General features: G+C 35.6%; 1 protein-coding gene across 1 annotated transcript in view; it reads left to right on the plus strand.

Moving 5' to 3' along the window:
• The window catches only part of XIRP2 (xin actin binding repeat containing 2), a 272775-nt gene that overhangs the window by 38130 nt on the left and 213448 nt on the right, over window positions 1–21197 (plus strand). The window lies entirely within an intron of this gene.

Below are 21197 nucleotides of genomic sequence, written 5' to 3' on the forward strand. Positions count from 1 at the left end.
AGGAGTATGTGCCAAATATTTTCTTTAACTCGTAAATTAATGAGAGAATCAGTAAACTGTTACAATCAGCTTAAAAAAGAGTTCAAAGTACCACATACTGATAGATAAAAAGTACTTAAATTAATTTACAAATAAATGCAAAACTGTGGAACTGGTCAATATCCAAGGAACAATAACCAGATGCCACTGAATACAATTTGGATCTGTATGGGAAGATATCATTTCATTACTCTCACTTATCTAAAACTTACAGAGTTGTGAATTAGCTCAAAAACGATGAAAGGCACAGCATCCCTGTGGAATTTGCTAACACTGAAGTGTTTGCTAAATGCCTTGTTTCCATCAGTCCATTTCAAATCTTTCATGATTTTTATTGAAAAAAGAATCTATAATGAAATAGATAGCTATAGATAAAGGAGTGGATATATTTTAAAGTAAAATGTCAAATGTCAATAGCACATGAATATAATTATAAATAGCTGACATCTAAAGGATTTCTGACTTTGGCCATGATTATTGACTCATTTTCAACAGTTTCTTTAAAACGGAGGTTCTTAACCTGGGATTCATGGGCAGCATTTATGACTTTTCCATGGAAAGAAATCATCTGCTTTCATCAAAGTCTAAAATGGTGTTTGACACACAGGGTTTGAAACAGATCCTTTAGGGAGCACCTTGGGAGAAAATGCTGGAATATGAACTCATTTATTCAAGTACTTCCTCAGATATAAAATACACAGCAGTTCTACTTCCTTGGTCTAAAATTTCTTCAGATACTTGAAAACAGAATGTTACTTTCAAAAAGAAAGAAAAAGGAAAATTTCTTTTAATATTTTGTTATATAATTTAGTTTGACATTTGTGTTTTTTGGTTACTTTTTTGTTATTTTTAGCTTTATCAAGTCTGCTCTCCTCAACACATGCTTAGGTGTGATGTTCGAAAGTCTATTGCGTGGTGGCAGATATAACATTCATCTGACTATCTCAGGTTAAAAAAATGAAAGGAAACAAGCTAAGAATTTCAGAGAGAATGTACCAAGCCCAGTTTAGTTACCTCAGGAAAGTTATTTTTTATAATCCTTTCAACAATCCTTATGTACTAAGAATTGTTATCCTCATTTTATAGACAATGATACTGAGGCTCAGAGGGGTTACACACATGCTTGCATCTGTACTCGTTTCCAGGGTTGTTTAATATCTGTCCACTTTTACTACTACACCACAAAGCTTCTTTATTTCAAACTTTCTGTACTCTAATCTGCCAAGAGAAAGTTGTAAAAAACGTTTAAAAAACATACAAATGAATAGTGGCCACATGTCAAAGATTCATTAAGTTAATTAATTAGGAAACCAACAAAAAGACAGAGAGCTGATTCCAAGAGTGTTTGAAAAACACGGTTTTGTTTAGTCAGAAAAGGAATAGCAACATCAGATTGTTAAATTAAATACAAAACTTGTTATTGTCCTACTAGGGAATAAAATTATAACTTTTGGAGTTATCTTTCCTACCAGTCCTCCACCCCGAAAAGCATACCCATCAGTTGTTTTGTTCTCTGCAGATTAACCTCTAACTGTATGGGCTTATAAATTACATCCTCCAAGAGAGTTAGATGAGAGTTAAACAGGTTTATTAACAAGTGCTCTATCACAATATTTAAAAAATCAAAGACTTCATTCTCAATTTTGAAATGAATTATTATTTTACAGAATACAGTGATTTGAGAGTGTGGGCTCTGCAGCAACCTGCTTTGGTTCAAATGCTATCTCCTCCCACTAGCTCTGTGTCCTTAAGCAACTTACTTAAATTCTCTGTGCCTTCATTTCCGAATCCTTAAAATGAGAATCATACTAATGGAATTTATCTTATAGAGTGTCATAGAACTTAAGGAACCTTGCACTTGGCAAATAACTGACCTATCAAGGTTGTTAATTCAAGGTTGACTTCATTTTGGTCTTTTTCATTGCAGCCGCAAGGTGGGGCTTCAGCAGTACAATTTTGGGGGGTTTTGCTTTGTTTTATTTTCTTCCTCACTTGTTTCTAGACATTCTTTCATTACCTTATTTTTATTTCTCCATGTCAATACCACCTTGCACTTAACACTATTAAATCTTATGAACCATGTTTCCACTTGGTTAAATTTATACACAGTGTGTTCATGTTAGACAGTCTATCAGCAAGTGTGATTAATTTAATATTGCTACAAGTAGGATAAGCATATTCACGATTCCAGGACCAGGTCATCAATCAAGGATTACATAAGATTGGTCCTAGAACCAATGCATTAACATAATGTAAAGTTCTTTGAATTTCATATAGAAATATGTTATACATTGTGTTTATAACTATGGCATTTCTATAGTTTCTTTATTGACTTTACACGATTACTTCATCTAAAGTATGTACTTTAAAAATCTGGCTGACTCAGTCTCAAGTCCATGCTTTTTTTTTCTTTTTCATTTTACTCACCTTTTCCAACTTGCTGTCTTCTAAGGAGTAGAAAATGAACAGCAGACTTCACGTTTGGATATAACACTATATGTCATCACTACAAATGAGAATTAATTACATACAAATAGTTTTACAAATGTGATGGCTAGCAGTCCCTTAAAATTCCAAGATACTACTCCAGACTGAATAATTTAAATTACAAATGCAAACCAAATGCTAAAGGTAGCGTTTGGCAATGTTCTTGATTAGCATATCTGCATGTAGTATTTGTTTATGCAGCAACTGAAGTGCCCTCCCTAGTTGTTTTGCTATTTGAAGAATCTTCATAGAATCTCAAGTACGTGTTGTCACTGAGGCAAACACCAATTTGCTTCCCATTATAGTATCCGCCTTTCCATTTGTGTTTTTAACTGTGGTGAGGTCTTGGGAGTAGTTTCTGACATTTACACAAGGAAAAATGAGAGTAGAGTTGTTACTTTTGACAACCCACAGATAAAAAAATGATGGAGAATAGGTTGAAGGCTGAATTAAACCCAACCTGTAAAAGCCTTAATTAGTGGAAGCGTAATGACGGAGAGCTATTGTAGAATAAAATCTAAATTGTATTAAAATATTTTTCCAACTGATTTGAAGATGGCAAAAGAATGCTTTAGGCTACAAGCAGTTTCTCTAAATTACTGCCCATCATTGAATTTGATAAATTAAAACTGAGTGCTAAAATAAAAGCTTGTTGCTGCCTTTCTTTTTGTTGAGTTCGATTTGGGATGCTTTCCTACGACATTTTTAGAGCAGTAATGTTGTGGTGGTGACAGCTGCCCACTCATTTTCAAGACCAGGGATATCAATGATTATTAAAATACATGGATAATACAAAGCTCCCTCCTCAAGAAGTCATTCAATCATTTGATCAATAAGTGAGCAATTATTATATACATTCACAGCACAGAATAGGCATGGTTATACCATACACTCATGGTATAACCAAGGATGCTAGAAAGAGCTAAATATAATGCATAAAGGTTTTTTTTTTTTTTTGGGCTCTCATTTCTTTGGTCCCAAACACTCTTCAAAGAGGCATGAATAAACAGTGATATGAAAATAAAGGAAAGAGTAGAGAATTGAAAATAATAAAAAATTGTGAGTTATTATTACTACACAATTTTAAATACAAATATCCATATATTTAAGCATTCATAATGTCATAATTAATTAAGCTTGATTCTTTAAAAAAATTATCATGTTAGTTTCCAGAGTTCTTTGTCTGTAGTTGTAGCCCCTAGATTTCTAGATTTCATAAGGCATTAAATCTATACACACACACAAATGTATATACAAACACACATGTATATAGATACACATTCATACATACATGTGTGTATATATATTATTTTGCCAAGTAGCAACATTAAGAAAACAACTAAACTCTCCGTTCTCTCCATTATTTTACAAAATGAAAGGTATTTTTTAAATTTAAGAAGGACATTATTGCAAACAAAGGGAGAGTCCTTCTAAGTGGGAAGAATAAGTTGGCAATCTGAACATGTAATGTACTGAATATATTATACTTTTTGATATTATTTGTCATTTGTCATGGATTGGTCAAAATTCCATTACTGACCAAGGTTTAGGAATCGTTGGACCAGAGGTTAACGTATGACGTGCGAGTCTTTCACCATGTAGCTCCAATCTACCTCTCTACTCTCACCTTTTGCACTTTTTACCCATAAATTCTAAACTTCAGCTACACTGAACCACTTGTCACACACCAAAAGGGCACGTGCTTTGGAATGCACAGACTTGCCATCTGATCCTGCTGTGAGCTACTTCACTTTCCTGAGTCTTGGTGTTCTCGTGTGAGAGGCAGGACATGATCGCAAGATCATGGTTTATACTTAGGGTCCACCACTTAGCAGTGTGACTTTGGGAAAGTCACTTAGCCTCTGTGTACTTAGTTCCTCATCTATAACATGAGGACAATAACATTACCTGGATTGTGTGGATTAAATCAGTTAATATAGGAAACTTCAAATGTATTAGCACATTTATCACTTTTTTATTGCTGTGTAACAAACCACCCCAAAATTTAATGACTTAACACAGCAATGATGTAGCATTTTTCATAATCCTGAGGTTGACTGGGCAATTCTTCTACTCCACATGCGTCATCTGGGGTCACTCATGCAGCTGCATTCAGCTGGTGGATAAGGTGGATAAGCTGGGCTGGAAGAGTCCAGAAGCCTTCTTTCACATGTTGACAGTGTTTGTACTGACAGTCAGATGGCTTGCTTGACTCTTCTCCGTATTACCTCTCCTCCATATTGCCCCTCCCTCATATGACGTCTTATCCTGCGTTGCTTTTCCATATGACCTCTCTCTCTGGCAAGATATCCTGGACTTCCAAACAGCATGAAAGTGGAGTTCCAAGAGTATAAAAGCAAAAACATCCAGACATTGTAAGGACTAAGCCTGAACTGGCACAGCTTCACTTCTGCTGCATTTGATCCATCAGTGCAAGTCACTGAGGGAAAGACAAATAGACTTGGCCTCTTGATAAGAGGAATGTCATGCTCATACAAGGAGGGGAGAAATTGTGGGCAGCCCCCATATATGTAGACAAAATAGCACAGCACATAATAAAGTTTAGTTATTATTATTTATAAAATGGAACTAATGCTTTCTACCCTCTTAGACTGTTGTGAAGATTAAGTAAAAAAATAAAAAGATATAAGGCACTGCCATTGTTGTCAGTGGCATCATTACTAATGATTGTTACTTGTAAAAAGGTCTCACCCCCAACTGTATTTTTGGAAGCTGTAGCAGCTGAGATTCTGCTGTAGCTGAATCATCCTAGCATGTGATTCCCAGGCCTTGGGCACTGCAGCAACAAGGGACCACCTCTGCTCTTTTCCTGTCTGGGCCCTCAGAGTGATCTAAGCTGCAAGTTGTCCTGAATCTTTCTGCCAGTTGGTAGAGAGAGAGGTGTAGGAGGGGGACTTGTATTTGGAAAAGTGGTTTTACGGAATGATCTCTCCCACAGAAACAAAAATGCTGATTATGTTCTCTAGAACTTGAATGGAAACGTTTTTGGCATTTATGGGCTGATTTGAAAAGCTCAACTTTCTAGTTTCTTTTTTTTTTTCCTGACTTGGAAAAATGAAGTTTTGAACCTAAGCTGTTTCTGAAATGGGACACAGTGTCAAGGAGGTGGACTTCCAGACCTAATTTTATGGAGACTTAATTTTAAAAAATAGTTAAGTATCATTTGTAGTTTATACTTCACTGTTATACAAAAAGACTAAACCTCTAAACCATTTACAAAGTCTCTGTTTTCTGATAATCCCTTATCTTTTTACCCTCTTATCTTCCATACCAAACCTCTTTTACACTGTTAATGTTCACTCAATTTAAAATGAAAAAAATTCAAATTATAACACATTTTAATTTAGGTAGTATCTGCCCTGCTGAGATTTTCATATGCCAGTATTTAACTCCATAAAGTAATAGATTTAATAAACACCCTGCAGAGACATGAGAAAATCCATTCTCCTGGGATTTTTGCAATTAGGACAAACATGTATATAATTATACAAATTTCACACCTCTCCACATCCAGAGAGTAGGTTTTTATCACCATGAACACCAATTCTCTTTGGTGATTAATATTAGTATTCCCCTATGAATCCTGAAATAATAAATTGTTATTTATTATTCTTTAGTTTCTTACTATAGCAACTTTGATCAGGTCATTGTATTTTAAAATGTAAAAGAACAATTTATACTCAACTTTACTCTGTGTTTTTTATTCAGACTATCCATGATTTTGATTCTAAAAGGCTCACTTCAAATAAAACTTGAATTTTGGACAATAGCGGTGTTTCAACAAATACTGTAAAGGACTATAATTTTGTACTTTCAACTATCTTCACAGCCAGTGTAGAGTGTAGCAAAACAAATGATTAAGAAAGTCTCCAATTTCATCATGGCTACCTCAATTATATTGTACAGATATGGATAATATCAAATTCAATTTAAAAACTTTTCAAGTATTTTCATAAACACTATTATTATTGCAGATGTTGATAGAGATATGTGAAGCAACATGTACATGATTTTAAAGGAACTAACTTTTTTGTTCCTTAAAATTTCCTACTGCTTCTGGGACCACCTATGGTACCCCTACCCCATATTGTAATGTTCCCGTCTTTTCATGCAAATGTAGCAAGTTGCTTGCTCTCAATGACAAACGCACAGTGTACATCAGACTGCCATGTGCAAAGCCTAGGCTAAAACTACTGCCTCTTCAAGAGAAACAATTCAATACCATATCAGCATGAACCTAGAAGATCACTTGGAGACGTAGTCGTATTGGAGTTCCTAGGGTGTTATCAGGCATATAAACATGTCTGAATTTTTGGATTTGATCAAATTAAAGTAGCAACAACAGATTGCAATTGTCAGGCTCAGGTTTTGTTAGTCTGACATTGCCTTTGGAAAGGAAGTAGCATGTTCCATGAACTCAGAAACCAGTAGAGGTCCTGAGATTGAGGACTCAGGATCACTGTTTCTGATACATCACCTTCTCCAAAGATACTTACTCCACACTCGGCTTCGTTCTACTATAGGAATTCTCACGGCATTCCTATAGCCTCTCTAATGTCCATCTTCCTTCCTTCCTCTGTCCTAATTCTTGCGTAATGATCATAAGTCAGTCAATTGGTCTCTCTCTTATCCTGCCTTCATTTTTAAAAAGGCAAAACATGATTTTAATCATGCTAATATGTATAAAAGTACTATGAATGCTATCCCTATATTGAGATGTAAAGAAATCATAAAAATTTTTCCCACATAATTTATTTTTACATTTTATTTTTTAATTATAAAAGTAATAAAATATTAAGAAGTTTAAAAAAATGCTCTCTAAGCCCATCACCCTAGGCAACTAACGTATTTGTGTATGACCATGTTAATCTTGTGTGTGTGTGTGTGTGTGTGTGTGTACAGGCAGATTTCACTTTGCATGGTAATATATGATTCCATTTACACAAAATGTTCAGAAAAGGCAAATCTATGGAAACAGAAAGAAGAGTTTTGGTTGCCTAGGTGGAGGAGGAGGTTGAGGGGAACAGGATTAACAGTAAAGATTTTATTGGGGTGAGGGAAATGTTCTCAAAACTCTAGTGGTGATGTTTGCACAACTTGGTACACTTGAAATGAGCAAATCATATGATATGTAAAATATGCCTCAATAAAGTTATATGTTTTAAAAATCTATCAAGAGTAGTTTGAACAGCGATTGCCTTCTTCTTGTCCATATAACTTATGATATGGAGTAATCATCTTTTCTATGCCTTGGTAAATTGTCATTCTCCTTTCTAAGTCTGAGTCAGTTTCCAGGATTTTATCCATTGCACTATCAATATTGTGAAATATTTCATTTGCTGTGAAGTTTTTTTTTTGGGGGGGGGTGGGTTACTAGCATCATTTCCCCTGGGGTCTTCATCCTTTTCATCACAACCACTTTCTTCATTTGTGTCACTAAGTTTCTCTTCACTAAGTTCCTCTGGCTGGAGTGTCTCAAATGGCCACAGTGCCAACGTTCCCATGCTCAGCTATTTTTCCTATAACTTCACTACATTTGACTGGAATTTTACTTCCAACATTGTCTCTTTTCATGTTTGTGCTGCATTTTCATCTTTCTTGACCAACTCCCTCTTTCCACTATCCATTTTTTAAAAATGTCACATAGATTTATCACTGGAAGACAACACAACTATACACTTTGCTGTCTGTGTGTGACATGAACAACAGATATTCACTGACCAATCACCAACAGACGTGAAGAAGTGATCAGATTGGTCATTGATCACAATGAGCATCTGTTTCTTTGTGTAGTGATTTGTAAACTGAACAGCTAATAGTGGAGTTTTTACTTAATGCAATAACTCACTGCTAATATTCTGTAGTAACTGAAATTTGAACTGTGGCTTTGGGGAACTGGTGTATTTAACTAAATTATAGTAAGTGAAATATATTCATATTGAGACTATGCAAAGTAAGAATCATTTGCTTTGCTGTGAGTGAGTGTGTATGTGTGTGTGTGAGATGTGTGATCATTGTTTCATATAATTTGTTATATCAGTTGTAGACTGCATTCAGACCCAAGTAATGAAAGCCTGAGAAAGAGTGATTTAAACTATATTAGTTATGTTTTTTCACATAAAAAGAAAGTCCAAGGTAAATAGCTATCGGGTACCCAGGCTCCTTCTCTTTGCAGTCAGCTCTCCTTACTAGGTAGCTTTTATTCTCATATATTGTCTCATGGTTTCAAGATGATTACTCTGTGTGTAGCATGACACTGGAGTATTAGGCAGGAGGAAGGAGAAAGGCCAAGAGTAGAATATATGCAAGCAGATTCTGTCCCTTTTTAAAAGAGCTTCCCTGGAAGATCCTCCCATTGACCTCCACTTACACCTCAATAGCCAAAAATGTGTCACATGATAGCTCTGGCTGCACAGCAGTCTAGCAAATATTTATTTATTTTGAATCTAGTTATACTATTACTCTTTAGAAACTGGAGTCCTTTGGGGCCAGCCCGGTGGCGCAGGCAGTTAAGTGCTTGCGCTCCGCTTTGGTGGCCCAGGGTTCAAGGATTAGTATCCCAGGTGCACACTGATGCACTGCTTGTCACACCATGCTGTGGTGGCGTCCCATATAAAATAGAGGAAGATGGGCAAGATGTTAGCTCAGGGCCAATGTTCCTCGGCAAAAAAGAAGAAAATCAGCATCGGATGTCAGCTCAGGGCTGATCTTCCTCACACACACAAAAAAAAGAAATTGGAGTTCCATTTATTAAGAAAAAGAAGGTTAAAATGGATATTGACTAGGTAACTAAAAGTATATGCCACATTAAGTATTTTGTAATTTCACTTTATTATATCATAAGCATTTTACAAAGTGTTACCCATCTTTAAAAACATTATGCTAGAATATTTTATAATATTCCCTCAAAGGTGGGTATCATTAATAACACTTATTTTCATTTTGTTGAGTATCTCTTATTTGTTGTTGAATTTTCCCTTTATTTGGAGATTTTCCTTAATTACTGATCAAAGGATGTTATCATTTTACTTTTTTCTTAAAATTGTCAATTTGGAAAAGTCATTCTTTATTAAAATTAAATTGTACAAGGGAAAAAGTAGGAAAATGTCCCTCCCAAAATTTCTATCTACCTTTACTTACCCTTTTTATTAAAACAATTTTCTTCAAACATCAACATTCAAGATAAAAAAATATAATTTTAGGGGCCGACCCGACCTGGTGGCATAGTGGTTAAGTTCACGTGCTCTCGTTCAGTGGCCTGGGGTTTGTTTGCAGGTTCGGATCCCGGGCATTGGACCTACACCATTCATCAAGCCATGCTGTGGCGGCCTCCCATATATAAAGTGGAGGAAGGTGGGCACAGATGTTAGCTCAGGGCTAATCTTCCTCAGCAAAAAGAGGAAGATTGGCAACACATGTTAGCTCAGGGCCAATCTTCCTCACAAGAAAAAATACATATATCTCATTTTATTCAATTTCCGTTTTGTTGTCTTTATTTGCCAGAACTTGGAAAATTTCATTTTATACTATTTTCCTAGGCAAATATACATTAATTTACATTTATGATTCAATAAAATGGACTAACCTAGGGCCTAACACTAATAATTACCTTTGTTTCAATGGATTTTATAAATGTTGCATAAAATGCATATTTTGTGCATGCAAATTTAACTATATACAGTTTCCAAGGATGGGGTGGGTGGGACTTTTTTACACAATATGGCCCCTAAGTATAAGTCAAGTGTTGCATCTTACACTCAGCAGAACAAATTGTGGTCTGTGCCTACAAGGAAGAAATGCTAAGTGTTTAGGCTCTATTAAGAGACAGCTCTATTTAACACAAGCCATGTGGACAAACCTGTATGAGTGATTTAGAATCTCTTCCAGGATAACTTTTTTTCAGCTGATTTTCGTGTTAATCATTGACTTGGTAACTTAATCCCATGTAAAATACAACTGCACTGAAAAATATTCAGCAATATATACAGCTGATTTCCTTTTGAAACTGTGTCAGGAACTTCCTGTGATATCTTAGATCCTTCTTTTGATGTGATTGCTAGCTACTTGCTGAGTGTCGATGATAGTTGAGTATAACTGCGAACTAATGATTAGGGAAAATATTAAGAATCCAATATGATTGGTGATCTTGGAATCTAAGAGTTGTTTATATTGCCCTTGAAATGTGAGAGATTTTGCAAATTGTGCTTTTCTTAGATTAAAATAATGATGAATTTTAATTTGCTGCCTGGGCATTCCCCAGGAATGTGCTGACAGACAAGATCTGCTAACTAGAGGTAAGGTGGATAAGGCATGCCAGACAGTTGTTGGGAGTGGTCATTAAAAATGTTTGACAAATTGTATAAATTAGATATATATGCAGCAATAACTAAGCTGCACAGGGAGAGCAGCTAGATTTAATAGAGAGAGCAACCAAGGGCAGGTTTTATTTTTCTTTGCCAGTAGATTTTTAACTGTTTATGACAGGCATTTGAGGGCTCTCTGCATTTGAAGAGAATCACACTGATGATTTTCAAGCAAATATTCTCACCTGTACATAGTAGATAACAGCTGAAGGCTGGAGCCATACTGCCTACATTCCAATCTTGGCTCTGGCACTGCAGTGTGTGACCCTGGTGAATTACTAAACCACTTTATGCCTTAGTTTCTCTCTGTGCAAATAAAAGATTAATAATAATAGCTGCCTCATAGAGTTGCCATGGAGTTGGAAGTGCTCAATAAGTATGGATTATTATTATAATTAATTTTTATTTTATTTGACAAAAGAACATCAAGAGTAAGCCGTACATCTTTCTATGGTGGAATTGCTTCTTGTCACGTCTTTCTCTTTCAATGTATATCTTCTCCCGGTATCCTAAAATTTAAACTATCTTCACCGTCAGTGTATTACCAGCCTTTCATTCACATCATATGGTCTTGGAATTTTAATGGCCAAAGGGATTTTAGAGGATATCTATCCCAATCCCCTCTTAGTTACAGAGGGTCAGAAGGACTCCAGCGCAGCCTCCTCTGCCTTTTCCAGGGACTGCTCCACTTCCCATAATGCTTTGGCAGGAACATCTCTGTTTCTTCCAACTTCTTAAAGTAGAAACATTCCTGAAAGAAAGCGGAGAGTCTCTGTGGTGATTGTCATCACTCTGGACTCAGAAGAATCTATTTTTAAATGTATTTTTGTCCTGCTTGTACCCGTTTCTTCTCTTGCTGTCATCTTTAACATACATCAAAAGCAATTTAAAAGCAAGAAAGTGTAAATGTCCCTTTTGTGAGAAATAAATCTGAGTCATTTTCTCTGATCAAACCATGAAAAGTTGACCCCAGAGAGAGGCAGCTAAAACAAGGGCTACGGAACCTTCCATGGACTGGTGTAATAACTCATTTTTGTGCATTTGCAATGCTAGGCTTTACTGTGCTGTTCTGCAGATACAAGCCAAGAGCAGTAGTGTGATTAGATTTTTAATCCCATTAACTCTAATTGCTTCTCAGAAGCTGTGTACTTACAGTTATGTGTCTGGTTTTAAAAATGCAGAGGAAAGGGAAAGTGATGAAATGTTTCCTTCATTTTGGATGGAAAACCGGAAAGCAAGGAAAACAGTACATAGACAGCTAGTTACGGAGAAACACTGGCAGAATTTTTGAAAGATGCTGTTTCTGATGATTAGGTATGCTTTTAGATATAGAAATCCTCCTGACCTGAAATTTCCATGTAGGAGGGCTCATTTCTCTGTTGTTCATTCCTTGGGGTTGGATTTGACACCCTTATTGTGCTTTTGAGAGTTTGCCCACCAATTATTGCATTAAAGAGAATGAGGATCTGAGGTTAAACATCTTCTTTTTCAGAGGATACAATCCCAGCAACTGTCTTTGTGATTCCGAACAAGGTCTATTAAACACAAAGCTGACCTAGTGGAACTGATAAACACAATCGCTTTAAGGAAATGGAGATGAATTGTAGCTGAGCTTTAGGAAAACAGGAAAGCATAATTGAATAAATTAAAAATAATTTTAAATCAGGATTATCATAGCGCTTCGTTTATTTTTACCCTGCCAGTTTCACGTCGCATACACTGTAATTTGAGAATGTTTCAGCATAGCTAGACTTACCGTTTAAAAAGTGAGGTTATTAACAAGAAAATCCATTTTGTTCTGCAGAATATCTATTCATTGTGAGAACGCTGGGCTAAAAGTGGGGTTGTTTTTTAACTAAGGAAATCACAACCTTGGAGGATTCAGCAGTTGGTGGAAAGGGGATATGTTAGTTGAATGATGAGAGAAAAGTAATGAAAAATGAGTGGAAAAGAAAACACCAGTAACAAAATTCTTCTCATCTAGAGCCCATGGAGCAAGTAGCCAAACAGGGGAAAAAGAGGGGCGAGAAGGGAGAAAAGGTCAAATCTGTGAATGTGTCGATTTAGTTAGAACAGTGGTACTTATGAAAAGGGCATATGAATGTTTCAAAAATAAGGATCCTGGGTCTCCCACCTAGATCATATTAGACCCACTTTGGCAACCCCCTGGTTTGATGATCATATTACTGGATGTTTGCACAAATGCAAAGAATCTTGGAAAGGAATGAGCTACCTTCGTTTTGAATCTTGACACCACTCTTGAGAGGACAAATTTACGAGGATTCGCTTCAAATATCCTAGATTGAAAACAGCAAGTAGTGTAAAACATTATTGGGGGTAAATTTAGTATGGAATCATAGCTTCTTTTGGGACTAAGGTCGTTTGTTCACACCTGTAAATCAGAGAATTGGGATCAATATCATTTATCTCAATGGAAGCAGACAGGAGCATAATTAATATTTGCAAAATACTTGATAATGAAAGTCAAGTCACGAGCTTTTATAGGAACTTGATTAGAGAAACTAGAATTCGGTTTATTCCAAGCCTCCTACTTCAAAGCACTTACTGGCACGCTGTAACCATTCCCCATCTTTAATTTCTCCAGGCGTGGATTAAACTCATTGACAGGACACTGACTTGTGCCCTTAGAGGCACACTATTGCCATTACCAGGCTCAGTTTAAGTACCATCATTGCATCAGATTGCAGTGTACTTGCTTAATTAGCACAATGTGAATGTGAAGAGTGCTGTTAATGTAAAGTACCACCACACAGTCCCCCTCTCTGGGGCCCTATGTGATAGTCCATGGATTTGCTGGCAAACTTGCAGCCAGGACGAGAATATTTTGCAGAGAGCAGAGTTAACCCTCACTTCTGGGTGAGAGGATCAGAGCCATTAACAATGATGATTGAGTCATTTTTTATTAATTGTCATTTAGAGCTTGTTTCTTCCCTTGGTCAGAAAGTAACCTGCCCAGCATCAAAAAAAAAAGCTATGCCAGGCTTGTTGCCTCATCTAAATTCATCAGAATGACATCAAATTAAAGCCTCGGAATATTTCTTAGAGACTTCAGAATTGATGTTCAGTAATTTTCAGGGCCATAGGGTTGCTTTAAATTGTCTTAATCACTCTGAGTTTGCATTATCAGTTACTTAAAAAAGAGAAAAAAATCAAATAAGAATAACTTCAAATCTGACTGCTGAATTAGCCTTCAAACAGCTAATATATCTGTTTACTTATTTTCTATTCTTTTTAGAAAACAAAAGATGAAAACAAATGTATTTTATGCAACAAGGGAATGTAACAATAATCTTGATCAAATATATTTCCTTTTTTTCCTATTTTTTCAGGAATAGAGGTGAGAATTTTACTCTCCAAGTTTAAGAAGTAAGGGCTTAGAAAAGGAACATTGCATCTACCTAGAAATGTCTCTGTTTATAGATACACCAGATGGTCATCTTCATTCCCCATCTCCCTAAAATTATTTTTCCTACCTTTCTCCTGTGGGGGATCAGAATTTGCAACCCCAAAATGTGTTTCCTTGGCTTGACTATTTTTAACAACAAAAGACTCTGAGAGACTTTGAACTTCCCCCTAACTGCCTAAAAGAATTTAAGATAGAAGCCTGTTCCAGAAAGGAGCTAATACTGTAAGATAACTATAGTATAATATAAACTAGGTGTGATAGACAGGGAGGAAGATAATAAGGGCTTTTTAATCAAAGCCCTCTCCATCACTCATTGTCTTTACAAGGCATGGCCAACACTTGTTTATCAAACATGTGCTTCTCCATCTCCATGTAAATTGCTTTCCTCCTCTTTGAAGTCCCAAGCCACTACCCCCAATGTCCTCCTTTGTCCTTAGCTGAAAACGGTTTTTAAGATGGTGGCCTCTACCATTTTGGTGAGTTACTCAGTTTTCCTGGGTTTCTTCCATGTATACACGTTATTAAATTTTGTTTGATTTTCTTCTGTTATTCTGTCTCATGTCAATTTAATTCTTAGACCAGCCAGAAGGAGCTAGAGGGTAGAGGAATAGTTCTTCCTCCCCTAAACTCCCATGGAACAGAACTCTAATTCAACATACCTGAAATTTCTACCATTCACTTCACTATTTTTGGATTAATTAACAAATGTAAATGTGCTATGGCTAATGGAACACATTAAGAGACATATAATTATCTACTTTTTCAAAAAACATTCATTGAACACTTGCCTAGTAGGGAAGATAAGGGTAAATCAGGCATAAACTCAGGAGTCAAAGAATCCTTTGTATAGTAGGATTGTATATGACCTGAACGGCACTTGGAGGCTAAAATAGGGACAATGGAGGGTCATAGGAGTTTAAAAGAAGACGAGATACTTTTTCAGTTTCTCAATGAAGATGCTATCAGCATCATGGGTTGAATAATATTATATTTAGAATCCCTGGCTCACTGCCACCCACTAGTCTTGTAACAACTTAAAAAGTTAAAATATCCACACATTTCCAAAAGCCTTCTAAATAGCCTGAATTGGCCTTTGTTGAAAATTGGATATTTCTAAAGGATTCAAAGAAGATTTTTTGGAAGAGAGATGTTGGACTGTGCCTGTAAGACTAAAGATGTTCTAATCATGCAAAAATGGGATTGAATATCTGTCTAGGGAACTGTATAAGCAAAAACACAGAAACTGTATGCATGAAACAGTCAGTGGTCCATACAGAAGCTTATAGGAAGGTAACATTTTGTTGCTATAAGATACACTGAGGACAATGCCTTATACATCTATGACAGGAAATTCTTAAAGCAATTGATTATAATTATGTCTTCAAAATTTAATTCAGACTTGCTTCAAAAGTCAAAAAAAATCTAGGAAGAAGCAATTCAAGGATTTTTCTTGTATGAGATAAAGAAAAAAAAGGTGATACAATCAAGGAATGCCTTGATAAAATTTATTCATTTGTCACAGGGATCATCCAAGGTCCGTCATTTATGGAGAGTGGGTAATTCTAACTTCCCAAATGGGGTTCTTAATCTCATTAGATTCCACTAAAAATTGCTCAAACATTTTATCAGGGATATTTGTCACTTTCTGGAAGGGGTTGTAAATTAAAACAACCCCAAAATTCCTATCTTAGGCCAATTTTCTTTCCTATATCTTAATATCCTAATACAATGCCAACCACTCAAAAATTAAAATGTAAAAAACATATATATATAAATAGAATTTGTTGAGTAGTTTATAAACAACATAGATCCAAACTAGAGATGCATACCTATTTGGTTATTTATATTTCATTTTGACAATTTTTCCGTTCATCCTCCTATTCCTTCATTTATTCAAGCTGCTGGAGATTAACAGATGACAAGTCTACCATTCCTGTAGAGTTATCTGTTCAGGGAAGGGTAGACTAAAACAAGTAAATGACTAAAATAATTTTAGATAGATAGCAACAAGTGTTAATGAAGGCAATAAAAAAAGTGTTAATGAAGACTAAGGATACGGCAGAGGAAAGAATGTTTTACAAGGGTTGGTCAGGCATGGCATGTCTAAGAAAGAGCTATTTAAACAGATGCCTCAAAGATAAATAACTCATCAATGCAAAGATTTTGGTTAAGAGAATTCCAGGTAGAGGGATAAGTTATGGCAAAGGCACTAAGGCAGATGGGATGGATTTAGGAACCTAATGGAAAGAAGGCCAGCTTGGCTAAAGCAGAGCAAAGGAAAGCATGCATGGAGCAAGAAAGAAGTCAGAGAGGTAGGCAAGATCTACATCATGTAGGATTTTGTAAATAATGTTATGAATGTTTTACTTCATTTTTAAATCAATGGAAAGTCCTTGAGAACATATAAGCAGAGGAAGCTTGTGATGACTCTGGCTACTCTATGGAAAATGGAAGCAACAATGATGGGAGGCAGTTACAATGCTCTAAGTGAAGAGATGATGTCTTCTAAAGTTAGAGGTGCAAGAGTAGAGATGAGTGTTTGGAGTCAAGATATGTTTTTAAAGTACATCTGACGGGACTTGCAGATGAAGTGGATGAAAGAACCAAAGGAGAGGAAGTGATGATGACTGATATGATTATGTTTGGAAAACATAAGTAGGTTGGGGTAGGAGTGGTCATTGTATTAGGCACTGTAGTTTGATTCTACAGATATGCTGACTGTAAACATACAGATAAAAATTATGTTGGGCTTGACATTTTATTACAACAGCTCTTTTAGATCAATATCCTTTAAAATTATATTGTTAACATTTTTAAGCATTTAATTGTATTAATCACATTGTCATTCTGTTAATGTATAGGTAAATTGTGTTTCTCATAAAGCAATGTAGAAGGATGGTACAATCAGTGAAATTTGAAAAGTTAAAATTGTGTTTGACGTAATGTTAAGACCATCTAAGCTATACTTTTTTTTTACATGTCAGTGCTGTAAGTTTAAATATGGATATCTGACATTAATACTATCACGTTAAAATATTTTTAATTTGATTACCACAAATAGAAGGTTTTAAATGACTTTTAATAAAGAATAAAACTTACATGTCTACTAAAATGCATTGACAAGTCAGTTGAGAATAAGTTTGGTTCTGATCTCATTTTAGCATTTGTCTCCCTAAGTGGCTGCATACCTGCAGATCTAGAACTATCAACCTGCTGCTCACATGTCCACCTTCATAAGCCAATTGGACAGAGTGAATGTTTTGGCCACCTCTGATTTAGCTGTGTTTGTATACATATTTAGCCTTCATATACATTTCAGAAACGTTGGACGATATTTCGAAGTAAGTTAAGTGTGTCTCAGGCAGCCATCATGACCTCACTGAATATGCCTCTTCTTTCTTTTAGTAGCCTTCAACGATTCGTATCTTACCCACCCAAATCATTCAGGATAGAGTTAATTATGCCACAGCAACAAACAATGCTTGTAATCAGAAGTTTTGGTTTTTGTTCATGCTCATACTCACGCTATATATCCACCCTTGGTCACCTGGGAGGTTCTGCTCATCTTAGTCATCCAGAGACATGGTCTGTCAGAGCAGTAACAACCCTGAACATTGCCAGTTGACCACCAGAGGGAAAGAGCAAGAGGGAGAATCCTATATAAGTCACTGAGTACTATAACCCAAAGGTGATACATGTCGCTTCTACTCACAACTCAGTAAACAGAACTGGTGATGTGGCCCAATGAAATCATAAGAGGCAATTCTAACATGTGCTTAGAAGACAGAGTCAGTAATATTTGGTGAATGACTAACACACTTCCTGACCTGCATTACCAATATCAACATAGGTAAATATAGATATAGACATAGATATATAGATAAATATAGATATAGACATAGATATATAGAGAGATCTATATCTATATTTATCTATCTATATTTCTATCCATCTAAAGAGATACATCTATGTATGTATGTATGTATCTATCTACCTATCTCCCTATCTAGAGAGAATGAGAGTGAATGAGAGAGCCACAATACCTTGTGGTATATATTAACTTATTATTGCACAATCATTATACCGGGATATGCCTGATCCTTGCTTGTCATGAATGTCCCTCACTTGTGCTCTAGTGGTGTATTTACTTTATAATTTCACACAGGCAGAAAAGAGCAGGATAGAATTTCTGGAAAATACCTACACCAAAAATAAAATGCAATACAGGGCTTCATGGGTATTCAACAATGATAGGTTTATAAAAATGCCACTATGTCCCCAGAAATTGCATCATTTTGAATTCTACACAAAACTATTTAACTTAGCATCACAGGTTAATGCCTTGGATATCTCTGATTTATTAATATTTTGTATTTACATATTTGTGTGTGTGTTTTTAGAGTACATTTTAAAACTGGCATAACTTCAGGAATATGGTACTCAAGCAAGGAAGATAAGGTACATTCTGCAAGAGAAAGATCCTTCTCCTAGCTGGTGAGAATTGTTTAGTCAGTCTTTTACTTATAAGAGAGATATTATAGTTTATACAGTATAGCAAAGGTTCAGGATTGTATCCTTGACCCCAATCCATTATAACTATTGTTCCTTAATTCCTTAATCTCAAGGTGTACCTTCTGGCCATACAATCAGATAGCAGACAGCAAAAGTCATGATGTTCCTCAGGGGCCTCTGTCTGATCTTTTTAAATTTCCTTTTCTTCCCCCATCTGACTTTTTGGTACTTTTAATCCTTTATTTTCCCTACATTTCATAGTCCCATTCCACTTTTCGCCAACCTCCTGAGTGGGTTATTTGTCTTTATTTGCTTCATTTAATTCTGCTACTGTAAAAAGACAAATGTGGAGATTTGGATCATCAAGGTGAGTAATGGAAGAGAGTAAAGGCTCTCATAATGTTCTGATGTCAGGGTAAATTATAGATAATCAGACCATTTGCAAACAAAAGTCAATATACAGTTTGTACATACAGCATTCTAGCCAGCATATATTCTAGCACCTTACTACTCACTGTGTGGTGTTGGACCAGCAGCTTCAACATCACCTAGAACCCTGTTAGAATCTCAGGCCTGTTTCAAATCTATTAAATCTGATTCTACTTTTTGACAAAGTCTTTGGGTGATTTCTGTGCACTCCAAAGCTTGAGAAATGTTGTTTATAGTCAATATATCACTGTGCTACATGTCCCTCTCCTTTCCTGCTTTAAGTTACATTACAAAGTGTCACTTTCCGTTGCCTTCCTCTTGGTAGTTATCAGAATCCTGATAACTAGGGTGGTGGGAAGAAAAAACTCATTCCATCACCCTAGTTAAGAAACCATTAAAAATAAATAAATAAATAAATGTTTTCAGAAACCCTGTAGCAAGTGTTTATAAAAGACAGACCCACTGTTAAGGGTCAAACTTTCCGCAGGTTGAGGAAGAACAGATTACTTTCACATGTTTGAAGTCTCCTTTGGTTGAGAAGCTCAAGTTTCTTGAATTATATGAAATCAGTTCAAAACAACTTTGATAAACCACTTATTCCATGTAAAGCCCATAAAGCACAAATGACATATGCTAAATCATATCGATTCAGATATTGATTCTGTTTTTCAGCATAAAGTAATGTAGGCTCCTCTGAAGGAGGACTGAATGGCTACTTTTATCACTTTCTTTAGCACGTTGGGCACTACATAATCAGAAAGTGAAGAAATATATGGTAAAGGGAGACCCTTTTATCCTATGCAAGGAGGATAGAGGTCTTAGGCTCACACGTAACCGCGTTTAAGCATGCAATTTTCTACTGATAACCATATTACATACTCTTACCAGGACTGTGACTATTATCAGTGGAAAAATTCATTTCCAAAAAGAATAGTCTACCATTTCAATCAAGTGCCACACAAATATATAATAATAAGTAGAAAAGAATTTCACTTATATGATTCAAAAAGATGACAGTGGTGATTTTTAAGTCATTGAATCTGTACTGGTGAAATATTTGTTTGGTCGTAAGCCATTAAACTTCTATGTAAATAATTGCATGTTTTAAGAAAGTCTGGCAAAAATAAGCACAGTTGGATGATTGAATATAGCAGATTTCTCCCAAGTAATATATTTAGCTACAGTTACAATAATATGTGAGACGAGTTTCTAGAATTCCAAGGAGTGTACATTGGCTCAATATAAAGATGGCGTACTAACCATTAGAATTGTATGAAAATGGAATGAGCTTCTTAGGAGCTAATGAGTCCTTCACCAACAAAGGAATTCCAAAAGAGGCTCAACAATGACTTGGAAGACATGCTTTAAGGGTCCACACAATATGAGGAAAGCTTTCCAGTTCTGAACCTTTTAGATTCCAAGTTTTTAAAATCTTCAACATCAAATTGATGTTCTCGTATGCCTACAGTTGGATATGTAAAGACACTTAATAAAGAATATCTGATAACAAAAATTTAAATATTATCATCAAAGAGTGTTTTGTGAAAAACCACCCAGAGAACAGACTCAGAATTCGTCTTTTAAGAACTTAAAGTAGAAAAATAATAAACCAATTTATAAAGCACAAAAGGATTCCAGCTTTCCTGATAATCTCCAAGAGCTGCATGCCTCAACCACCTTCCCCTCAAACTCCTAATGTTTCATTTGCCATGGAATCATAGGATGTTAAAACTGGAAGGAAACTTACCATCAATCATTTGTTGAAAAGTCTTTTTACATATGAGGAAATATCCAGAAGCTGATCTATTTTGCTACAATGTTCCTTTATATTGAATGCTCTCTGTTTTTAAAAGTATGCGTAAATCATACAAAGCAGTTAACTCTTAAAGTAAGAAATTTGATTTTAATATTTTCTATTT

Source organism: Diceros bicornis, chromosome 10 (assembly GCF_020826845.1).
Source record: "Diceros bicornis minor isolate mBicDic1 chromosome 10, mDicBic1.mat.cur, whole genome shotgun sequence".
NCBI classification, from domain to species: domain Eukaryota; kingdom Metazoa; phylum Chordata; class Mammalia; order Perissodactyla; family Rhinocerotidae; genus Diceros; species Diceros bicornis.